The following is a 12,293-nucleotide window of genomic DNA, read 5'->3' as shown; positions in this document are numbered from 1 at the left end:
ATGAGTTATTTACGTGCGCTCGCTCATTTCAAATGATAGTTGCATGCGGGCGAGGGCGACAAAAGACTTTTCAGTGAAATCGGTATTATACTAAGATTAAACTTAGATTTTTGAATATGGTTCCAGGTAGGTCTATAAAGATTCGGGCTCCTTCCCTGACGCTAGGGGTGTTTGCTCTCAAATCAGTCGTTTAAATAAAACTGTTTCGTTTTTTTTCTGTCTCTAGAAATTCCATTTCGGCGTTCGTGAAAATCTGTAAATACGGTTACAACGTTTGCTAATCTAATTGTGTGAACGTTTCAAGTAACGATTAAGTATACGTACGTGTTGTATTTAAATGTGTGCCCTCGATTTCTTCAGGATCTCAGAATCAGATCGTGACTTTCTATTAGAATATAGAACCTATAGGACCAACTGTGAATACTGTGTGATTGAATTGATTCTGATATACAATTTCAAAACAAATCCGTCCTGCCCACATAGAGAGAGAGCTGTTAGTACCTTACACAGTAGATTAAGGAAGAATGTTGAGTGCTACCGTTCGCCAACAAACTGTCAAGCAGTTTGGCGAAAAAATATGTAAAAAGAATTATTCTGTGTATTTCTTATTGTGATTAAAAAAAAAAAAAAAAAAAAAAAAAAAAAGAAATCTTGGAACATACATTAAGAAACTGCAAGATACTGATGAATCGGGTGTCTTGAAAAATTTGAAGTTCATTCAAAAAAGCTCAGGACGACTTTATCCAAAATCCTATTCCCTTGCCTTTTTAAGGTTAAGTTACCTTCGATATGAATCCCTTAGTTTTCTAATGTTTTTTGTAACTTATTATATTAACAGCAACGGCTTTAAACAATGTAGGATCCCATATTTACTTCAAAGTTCATTGTTTTCAAGATATTTGGCACCAAAGTTAAACAATTTTAGGACAAAAAATCGGCCAAAAGCATGTCGGGCCATGCTCAGAGTAGAGTTCCGTAGTTACTCTTCCGTCACAATAAGCTAAACTGGAGCTTAAAGTATGGTAGATTGTTAACCAAGGGATGAACTGTGGGTGTACGTCTTTTTACTACGAAGGGGAAACTTTTTGCGATAACTCAAAAACAGCTAAACTGATCATATCCACTATAGTTTTCATTTAATGTCTTTCTTAAGCTCTACTTCCAAGATTTTTTTCATATTTTTTGGACCTATGGTTCAAAAGTAAGAGGGGAGGGACACATTTTTTTTTCTTTCGAAGCAATTATCTCCGAATATATTCACTTTATCAAGAAATGTTTGTTGAAGACCCTTATTAGCTTTGAATGACCTATCCAACGATATCCCACACTGTGGGGTTGAAGCAAAAAAAAATGTTCACCCCCACTTTACGTGTAGGGGAGGTACCCTAAAAAAAATTATTTTATATTTTATTGTACGACTTTGTCGGCTTTATTGATTTATATATCCATGCCAAATTTCAGCTTTCTAGCACTAACGACCACGAAGAAAAGCCTCGGACAGACAGACAGACAGACGGACAGACAGACAGACGGACATGGCGAAACTATAAGGGTTCCTAGTTGACTACGGAACCCTAAAAACAGGTTTCATAGCCATACATTTTATGCTAATTAGTTTAAAATTAAAATCTCGGACCAGTTTTTAGATACGTCAAAGACGAACCCAAATGTGTAATTTTCGTATAAGATTCTTCATAGCAATCCAGTAACGAAAAAAAGTGTTTTTTTAGACAAAGTCTAAAAAGATAATAAAAAAATAAGTACTCATTTCTTTCAAAATCCGGCAGACCAGAATAGAGATAAAAAAAAAATTAAGAATCGATAGCCGTATGTCTTATAATTCTATCTGTAGTGTAAATAATGATCGATGAAAACCGCGGGGTGTTACAGTAGAGTGCTAAGGCGATATAGGAATGGGACCTGCTAACTTGTGTTAGCACTATGGTCGATGAAGGTGACGAGTTAGCACCATGAACTATATAGGAACATGTACAAGTTAAGAGCAATTCCTAGGTGAGCAACTTTACAAATCTCGAATTTTTGAAGGTATGTTTCTGTTGCGCTGCGGTGGGCGGGAGTGCGTGCGCGCGATATGGACTGCAGCTCGGACTAAAATTCCCAAGAAAAAACTCAAAAATCGAGGTTTCGCTCTCGACTGTTTCATCCTCCAAAACGCAACCAATCAATATGAAATTTTGGAAACTGCAAGAGGAAGAAATAATCTATGTCGCTATTTTTTTATATTTATACTTGTATACTGCGCCTTTTTTGCAACCAATTCAATTGAGCCGTTTTTGCGATTTTCGAGAAGCTGTAAGATTCTTGAAAATTAAATAATCCAAAGCAAAACATAGCGCGCACACAGATATTGATGATATTGATCTTATTTGAAAAAAAACATTGCTCTAGGTTAAAATCCAGGGAGGAAATAGTCGAGAGCGTTTAGAGCGCAAATATCTATACAGAATTGAATACGGTGATATTTATACAAACTACTCATATATTTTTTGTGTTTAGTTTAGGTCCTATAAATTAATATCATCAAAATTGAATGAAACTCACCGATTAAAGGTTACCGGTTTGTGTCTATTTTCTTTTCTTCCTGCATGTGATTTACAGCCCTCGATCACACAAGACATTGGCACATAAGATACTTTGAATCACTATAAATAAAAACTCAGCACGTTTTCCAACAATCTTTCAGGAATAGCAGAAATATAATTAAAATTCTGCATTATGACCGGTAAAATTCCGCGAATTCTTTCAACTAATATAATACGACTATGTAAAGTTGGCACATATTCACACTCTACTGTGAAATAACAGACATATATTTAATTTGGTTGTATTATATTACATCCAATTACATCCATTTGACATTTTGCTTTGTTAATTTTAGTGACAATCCTAGAAAAAATGAAAGTTATAGCGAATTTTTTTCTCATTCACTCATAGGATTAAATGTATTAGCGTATTGAGAACAAGATATATTTAACCGAGCTCTTATTTTTACCCGGCTTCTATGCTTTAGTAATTATTCTGAGTCTCGGATTGACACTGTTGACAGTTAGGCGATAAACAACAAATGTCAGTTGACAGTTCATGTCTTCTACGTGTGTATGTAGTTATGTGTCAAACCGTGAACTGTGACGTCACACAATTTTCAAATAGCGTTTTGGGAGCGAAAGAATCTGTCAAAATATATTTTGTTAAAGCCGTTTTTAGTATAAAAGTTGAATTTTAGGGCAACTTTTAGTTAATATAGAACGTAATACAAGCGTTTCAATAAATTGGAAACAACCATATTCTCTAAATAATATTGATTGATTGCCTAAATAACGGCAATCTCCTTTGCCCCAGTTGGCGATTTGAAGTGCAGTAGTTTTGTATTGACATACAGTGAAAGTAAATCATGAAATAAGCTAATCGTACATTCGAACGGTTATTTGTAAGCACCATCTATAAGCAGTTTTAATCCCATTACAGTGAACGAGCAACCTCATTATCTAGACGATTTGCTGCCAACCAAACAAACAGTGAAAGAATGAATAAAAAAACACTATCAATCGTAAAACTAATTTCACCTTAATAATCGTGATAAAGCAACAAAATAGCAATTTGCTCGACCATAAAAATAATTGAGTTCAAACTGCGTTTAGGCAATAAAAAGCGTGAAAGAGATCCTATAACCTTTAGCGGGTCGTGGGAAGTCTGGCACCTGGCAAATAGTGAGGGCTATTAGAGCCCGCGCTGAGCCGATGTAAGAATTTTCCTCTTACAGATAGTGCGCGCTGCTTAGTGTTTTCCTTCACGTTTTTGCAAGAATTTGCCCGCATAGGTCTTCATAGTGTACTTTTGGTGTTAATGTTAACCAAGGAAGTAATAGGTACCCAGATGTAAATAATATTTAGGTATTGATCATCCTGCAACGGTTTGTGATAATTTAGTGTTGATGCTAAATTCATAAGTCAACTTTACATATCTTCGCTTCGCTATATTGTGGATTTTAGGGGTACTAATGTATTTTAATAGCCAGAACTCTTTGACAACAGACGTTGAAAGTCATTGATTGTCACCGAGGTAAACAAGACGAAAAGATTTCACAATTGTAAAAAAAACACAAAATGCCAAAAAAGATTCCCAAAGATACAAGAAAAAATATTTTGAATAATGTTAAATATTAACATCAAAATTAAAAAGAACGTATAATTGCACAGCATTAACGATGTTTTGAAATTGGTAGACGACATGAGGGGTGCAGTCATATTTTGCATAAATATGACGTACGCACTTTACAGCCCTTATGTAAGCTATTTGTAGCACCAGGGGCCTAGACAAGATGACAATGGTTTGCAGAAAAATAAACTAAATTCTAACATTTCCATTTACATTTATCTTAGCGTTTCGTAGCTTCAGGGCCAAATACCTATAATCTTTTCAGAGTTTACCTACGTTTACGTGTCCATAGTTTGTCTACTACTATTTTTAACTACCTACCATATCTATAGGTACCTACCGGTACTAATGGTCGTAATTTTCGATGCGATGATTCGAGTTTAAGTATTTGACTAAAGTAGGACATAGGACTTGGTACATTTATTAGCACTTTATTTGACACATATATATATTATTAGGTTTCTAAATAAATACGTGTGAAAAAATTGTGTAGTAAATCCAAATGAACATTTTACCAATACTTACACAAACGTACGAGCATACCTAATACTCATATCTGCGCTTATAAGTAAATAACAAAATAAATAAATGCGCACATAAGTCGACATCGCTCCTTTGGGTCGCCAAGAGTTAAAATTGTAAAGACATAGTGCTCCTTCAAGAAAACGAAGACTAGTGTTAAGGGCATCTTTACAACACACTGGGGAACCGACTAACCATGAGTTATGACGGCATTTTCCCCACCCTTATGAGGAAATACGACATGTTCAACTCACAGATGGTCGAGGGTCGGCATTGCCCGAACTAAATGTAACCAACGGCATCAACTTATAAGTCCCACAAATTAACCTTTCTTTGTTTTGGCTAAACATACTGCTAGTATCCTTGAAACTTATTACAAATTCGAAGCCCGTTCGAAGAAATAATACATATTGATATCAAGTTAAAAATATATAAGATGTTTCCATGTTTATAGAATTGAAACATTTGTCCATTGGAATCAAATCAATTAGGAATCGAGCAGGAGTTGCAATTATCGGGGCGGGCTCTGTGAGCTGGACCATGATCTAATATTCATCGTAGGCAGACGTGCCTGTCTACATGGCAAAGCATAATACGTAATTAGATGCTGCAAATGCTCCCAGAACCCATGCCCGTTGCCCGCCTGCCAACATGCATTATGCACGACTCTAAATTGAATGTGCAGTTAGTTGCGTGGATTAAACCTCGACTCAAACACACACACATACACACGCCTCACATTACAAGCCGTGCCCACTTACCTTTTTAAGGGTTACAAAAGAAAAACTCTTTGGGTTTTAGTTCTGATTTACGTCTGCGTTGTTCTCTGAGTTGAATAGAAATTGCTTCATTGGTTTGAATTAGACGTGCAAATCCGTAGTAACTCTGACATGGTAGAATCATGCAAAAAATTATCACACAAAGCGTACACATTGGACCTTCCTATATTTAAAATATGTTTAACGAGGGCACAAAAATTCAATAACATGTAAATTTTCTTTCCCTGTGTCTGAGCCAACTTTTTCACAGAAAGTTCTTGGCAGAGGCATTGATTGAGCAGCTTCGGGGCACAAGTTGTTTGTCGATGCCGCGGCAATTTATCGCTACCTTGACTAATTAACTACATTATTGGTAGTTAACAATATCTCATACGATACTATAGTAAGTAGTTTAGACTAATAATTTTTTTTAGCTCGATGTATTTTCCACGAACCCGTTTAATCCATCAAGATGGCTTATTCTTATATTTTCATTTAACTGAATTAGAGGGCAAGCCCGGGCAAAACAGGGCTGTTAAGGAAAAGTGTTCATATAAAAATCAAATACTACATTTTTACTTTTAATTTGTATATAGTACGCATCAATAAGCGCTAGCGATCGTACTAAATCAATATAAAAACTATGAAAATTTGAAAATCTGAATAACGCTCCTGCATTGCTTATAAAACTGTTTTGCTTCGCGTGCCGCATGGGTAACCAAACCATTACAGTGTAAAACAAAACGCAATCTCTTAGCGATATTTACAGATATTGATTTTTCTTCTTACCCACATAATGCTTTTTATGCCCGTGCCTCCCCTGCAGGATACTTGAATAACACCTTTGTTCTATTCTAATCAAAACAACAACAAATAAGCGTTTACAAAAGACCTCTCGTGTTTATTCCCATTTAAATAACGAATCGCAAGATTTTCCTTTGCCTTGTTTTTATTTTATTGGAAACAGAATGAAATCTGATACCTGATCAGAAATAATAATACATGACAATTGACAGGAAACAAATGTAAGGTTAATATGAATGTCCTGCATATTATAATTATTGTGTAATAATATATATATATATATATATATATATATATATATAAATGTTATAAATATATGTCAAAAAAGTTTCCTATTTCATTCTAGATGCCGAATTGTAATTGCCAATTGATAACAATTTTGTGTCATTTGTTATCACTTGCGCATTATTTTATAGGTACTGGTGAGGGCGTGATTTTATTTTGATTAGGTAAACTGGACTAAGACATTAAGCTATGTCACATGGTTGTGTTTTTACGTTGTCTACCGGAGTTGTCGTCACCAGCTGGTTTTCTTGGATCATGAATATCACGCGGGACGATGATGTGACATATGTGACGTACGTGTTGGTCGCAATAAGCTTAATATTTCCTACCAAAAGTCAATAGCAAAACGTTAAGTAACATTTATTAAGCATAGGCAGTCAAGGTAAACGTGTAAAAATTGCAAGCTCGGGCGCGGAATGGACGAGCAGGATTATTGCAGGCGTCCACGCGGAGATTACACCCGCCGCGTAACCGTGAGTTATGATCGCCTTACCACCATGTATTCCCCTCGGGTCGCTTGTCGAACTAGCCTCAGGAAAACCAGTTTACTTAAGGCGTATAAAATATGTCTAGGTATATAATATAGTGGAGTTTGAGAGCCTGATCCCAAGAGTCATACATTAGTTCACATAAGAGTTTGACCAAGCTAACTATAGGGACGGCATTTTCAATGACAAAGTGTGACCATGTCATTCTATATGACATTAAAGCTCTCGAAGGGGCATCTACGTGTTCGATCTATATCCCCATCAAGCCTATTAAAAGAAAGACCGGGATTTATCGGCTCCTGAAATCCAGGAAGGTACAAATAATATTTACCTAATATTATTTGATTAGCAAATTATATTAGTTCACATATTGCTAGTGTAATATTTAAAAGCAATCGGAATAACATCATCGCTGCTCAATCTTGCCCGCTATGAGAAAATACTGGCCCCACGTCGGCCCTATACCAAAGTCAGGATATTTACTAACAAACTAGCTGATTTATAAGCGGTAGACAACATGAATTACATACATATGGTCAAAGGACTAAAAGAAAATTATAACAATATTATTTCAAGCCAAGTCCAGACTACGTTAGTAACTTACAAGGAAGGGTACCCAACTGTCCGACTCCGATTTGATTCATTTTGATATATGTTATAGAGTAGTCTAAAATAACGGACACGTATTTTTTTTAGCTGCCCAAACTCAACCTATTGGGAGAAATTGTCCTCCAAAGTACTAAAAAGTTACTAAATCTTCTAACTCCTATAGAAAGTGATGCTCAAGCAACTTGCTAGTTAATGGCTTGTTTGAGTATATGTTTGAGAGCAGGAAAAAATAATGTACACGTGTTTTGTTATATCTGCTTAAACTCAAGTTTTCCTAAAAAAAACACCCGTCTTTATGTGTAACTATAGTGATAAGATATTATAAAACTTAGAATGTCGATTTTTTTAGGAAAAAATGAGTTTTAGCCGATATAACAAAACACGTGCTCATTATTTTTTGCTGCTTTCAAACATATACTCAAACCAGCCATTAACTAGCAAGTTGCTTGAGCATCACTTTCTCATCTTTTTAGTACTTTGGAGGACAATTTCTCCCAATAGGTTGAGTTTGGGCAGCTAAAAAAAATACGTGTCCGTTATTTTAGACTACTCTATAACGTATATCAAAATGAATCAAATCGGAGTCGGACAGTTGGGTACCCTTCCTTGTTAGTCGAGTGGCAGTATTGCATGTCCAAACACCAGCAATTTAGTCTAGTATATTAATCTGTGATTTGGTTGAGTGGATCCATTTTATTCTATTTTTTCTGGCGAGTAAGCCTCCTCCTACCACTCTTACTAATCTACTCGACTAATTTTTTTGTGTAAAATACTCGCCACCTGACTAAATTAACGCAATCCGAATCCTAACAAGCCTTCCATTTTAAAACACTGCCTTGTAACTCGCTCGTATGTAGTTCGAACGATTTTTGGTCAGTTAACCAATTTTAGTTACCTCACTAAAATACTCGCCACTTGACTAATTACTTATGTAGTCTGAACTAGGCTTAACTGAGTAAATTGAACTTATTGGTAACAAAGTTACAACCGTAACACCTGAGAGTCTGTCTGTCTCATGTTTATGGTGATAATATATTACAAAACTTTACAGAATACGGTAATTAAAAGTATTAAAACAGTGGGGGTTAATTACACCACCCACAATTACTGGACTGATCAACGTCACTCGGCAAAACTATGAAACTTCCCAATTAGCGAACACCTTGAAACTGACCGACTGTTTGATTGGCATCCTTAAGCGCCAATTACATCCACACTTCCCGATATCGGGCCGAAATCAGTCCCGATTTCGAGCCTGATAATCGTTTTCATGAAATATCAGCACATTGTTAACAATATTTGAAATGTAAAAAATACTTTGTCTCTCATTGCCAAAAATATTCAATACATATTTGATATTTTTGCATATAAACCATTTTTTTACATTTCAAATATTGTAAACGATGTGCTGATATTTGGTAAAACGGAAAAATACTCTCTCTCGGGCCCAAATCGACCTCTGTAGGCCTAGCACACGAGGGTCGCGCCCGCCCGCCCTATCTCGCCCGCGAGATAGACTATCCGCTTTTTCCTAAGTAGAGAGTTTTTTTAGAGAGGGACAGGTAGTCTATCTAGCAGGCGAGATACTGTCGCGCCACTCCTGTGCTAGCTCGGCTGGAAGTTGGGATAATTTTACACAAATCGATCTAGTGCCAAATGAGCTCGTTAAAGCTTGTTTTTTGGGAATGGTACAACAACATTCTATAATAAATTCACTCATGAAAAAAAACACAATAATCAGAATTAATTTAAATAAATAAATACACGAACTTACCGGGATTTCAACCAAGGATGTGAAGCTTGGTTACCACGTCGCCACGTAGGATTACCAGCAAAAAGTGTATTTCTTTAGGTATTAAATAAAATGTACACAAACCATAATAATGTATTTTATTTAGCAACAACAATCTTCAAGTCAATTAATTTAACTCTATGTGTCAAAACTTACAGAAGTTATACTAATACAATACAGTGTGTAAATCTAATACGGGCAATAAATTAAACCAGACATAGAACTCATTAGTGTAATCATTAATTAAGATGTTTTATTAAGTTACACATAACTGTGACCCCATGATTAATTTTTGAAAATTTTATCAGCAGCAATGTACTAAACATGGTTGCGTTACCAGAATATCTATTCGAAACGATTACTATGCATTTACAAACTTACCTAATATCTGCAGGAACGATTGTTCCTGCAGATATTAGGTAAGTTTTACACTGCGTTTAATGTTTTGTGGTTATTTTGGTGGTCAGACTGCTACTAGGCATGTTAAAGATATTAAATGTTATTTAATTATCATTTTTATCAACAAAGAACTGACTTCATCTACTTAATGTCATTTTAATCAGTCACGATAACAGTCCTTGACGTGATGTTTCCTAATACTGAGCATAGACATACTTTGATAGCACCTTTTCTGAAAATGCATTTCATATCAGTACCTAATACTAGAATTTCATTTGTCTGATTTTGTTATACCAGATGGTGGGAAATAAGCATACGACCCGACTGATAATTGTGTTTTTACCAAAATTGATTTCGAGAATTAACTAAACAGTCTAAACCTCCTAGTGAGTATTATATTCTTTGGTCTAAACAGCACAAATTTTATTACATTGTTTCAAAACGTGACTCAGTCCCAAGGATTGAAAATAAAAAAATATGTCGACAAGAATTTTGGAAACTATCTTAAATAATTGATACCGTCGCCAATTAAGATACTGCTCCACATTATGGTCAGATTTGGGCTTAACACAACTGGGATATCAATCTGAACGATCTGTATAATAATCTGACACGCTCGAGTATTTCAAGATGTCGTTTTTTGCATCTTCAAAAATTCACTACAAATTGGCGTCACTTCCAAATCCTCAGTCTTTTGAATGGGAATATTTGTAGGGTCCAACATTGTAGGGGTAACATACTCTTTGAATATCTGATGCGCTCCAGTAATTTTATTTTCCTAATTTTCTACAATTCCGTTTAAACATACCGGTTTGTTATCAAAGACATGTTACGCGACTGAAAATATCAATATGTGACGTTCTCGAGTAACTCCATGTGATGATTTTTTTGTAACTTAAAAAAAAATTGTAGACGCTTAGGGAAGCAGCAGCAGTCAGGGATTACAGTAGTCACTGGAAAAGTTTTGTTCTTCATATCATCTAATCTTACGATTCCAATAGTTCTCCTCAATGCTCAAGTAACAACAAATGTAGCATCCCCAGCTCACCTGCTATAGAGCTAAAACTTGTTCAAACAAAAGTATTGGACATTATAGTCTGGCACGACAATACATGCTCTTAGACTTTAGAGTGTTTGCAGAGATGTATACAATCCAACATAGGGGAGAACGAAGTCGTTTTACAAGTCACATAATTGTTTATAAATTATAAAGTTATTTATAAAAGAATGCATTTAACGGTAATGAGAGTGAATAAATATAGTTCGTGTTTTTCGCGATGACGCGCAGATTTATGAAATCTAACCTTTGATAAAATGGCAATACGAGTCAAGACATGCGTCTTCGTGAATGACACGATCTATAACTGCTAACATATAACAAAACGAAGAGTACCTATAAATAGGTACATTTTTTTATTATTTTCTTAATCAGTCTCAAACGTCAGATTTTTTTATTCCACTTTTATCACCTCTCTTATTTCTAACGTCTTTATAAATAGTGCTTAGCTTACTTGCTTTTTATAATATTTCTTTTAAGGACTTTCTTGCTTCCAACTAACCTTACGTAAATATTGTGTTAGTATTATTTTTGTCAAGACCTAAGTAATAGAATTATTAATTTTCATGTCATGTCCGTCGGTATGAGGGTAGGTACATACTAGTACATATCTTCAATCTAAAGTAGACAACAAAATTAAATGCGAAAGGATACATTTCCTTCTAGTGCGCATCGCATCTCGTTAGTGAGGCTTAAATGCACGCTTGCAGCGATGTTCATTTTATTATGCTAACGGGCGTTGTAATATTTAGAGAACGTCAACGTCGGTGACATGATGCATATTTAAACAAAGGCGTCAGATTCGCACAAAATTGTGGCACCATTAAACAACACTCCAGGTAAAAGTGCTGCGGCCCCAGCGCGTCTAGATGGTAGACATTTTAAGCTCCGTTCTCTTATTTATCTTTGAATCCGGTGCATTTTCGAGCATCATCATTATATGGCTCGAGATTCAATATTTCTTTTTTATCTTAATTCCTTTTTAATGCTGAATGTTTATAGTGACTCTTGAGCTTAGGTATGTATATTATTATGTTCTTAATTTAGCATAAGGTTACTTTTTCATAAATAACCATATTAAAAAACTACCTGGAAATATTTTGATCTCAAACGAATTCAACAGACGTTTAAAAAACAACTCAAAAGAAAATAAAAGTGAATCTGTTAGAAAACTGTTACCCTTATTTCGTTTGAAAGTGAAGTGATCATTGAGAAAATCGGCCTGAGATCCGCCCGAGCCACCGGATGCCTTTGACAGTCGAGACACATCGTGACCTGAACGATTTACATATTACGTGACACTTTTGCAGAGCTCGCCATTGACTCCGCTCTGATAGACTGAGACATCGAACACATTATTGTTTTTCGCATATAACCCACCATTCCGAAGCCCTCCGAAGGGT

This window comes from Cydia pomonella, chromosome 4 (assembly GCF_033807575.1).
Source record: "Cydia pomonella isolate Wapato2018A chromosome 4, ilCydPomo1, whole genome shotgun sequence".
NCBI lineage: Eukaryota > Metazoa > Arthropoda > Insecta > Lepidoptera > Tortricidae > Cydia > Cydia pomonella.
The sequence above is the reverse complement of the archived record's forward strand: the minus strand, read 5'-3'. Positions refer to the sequence as shown.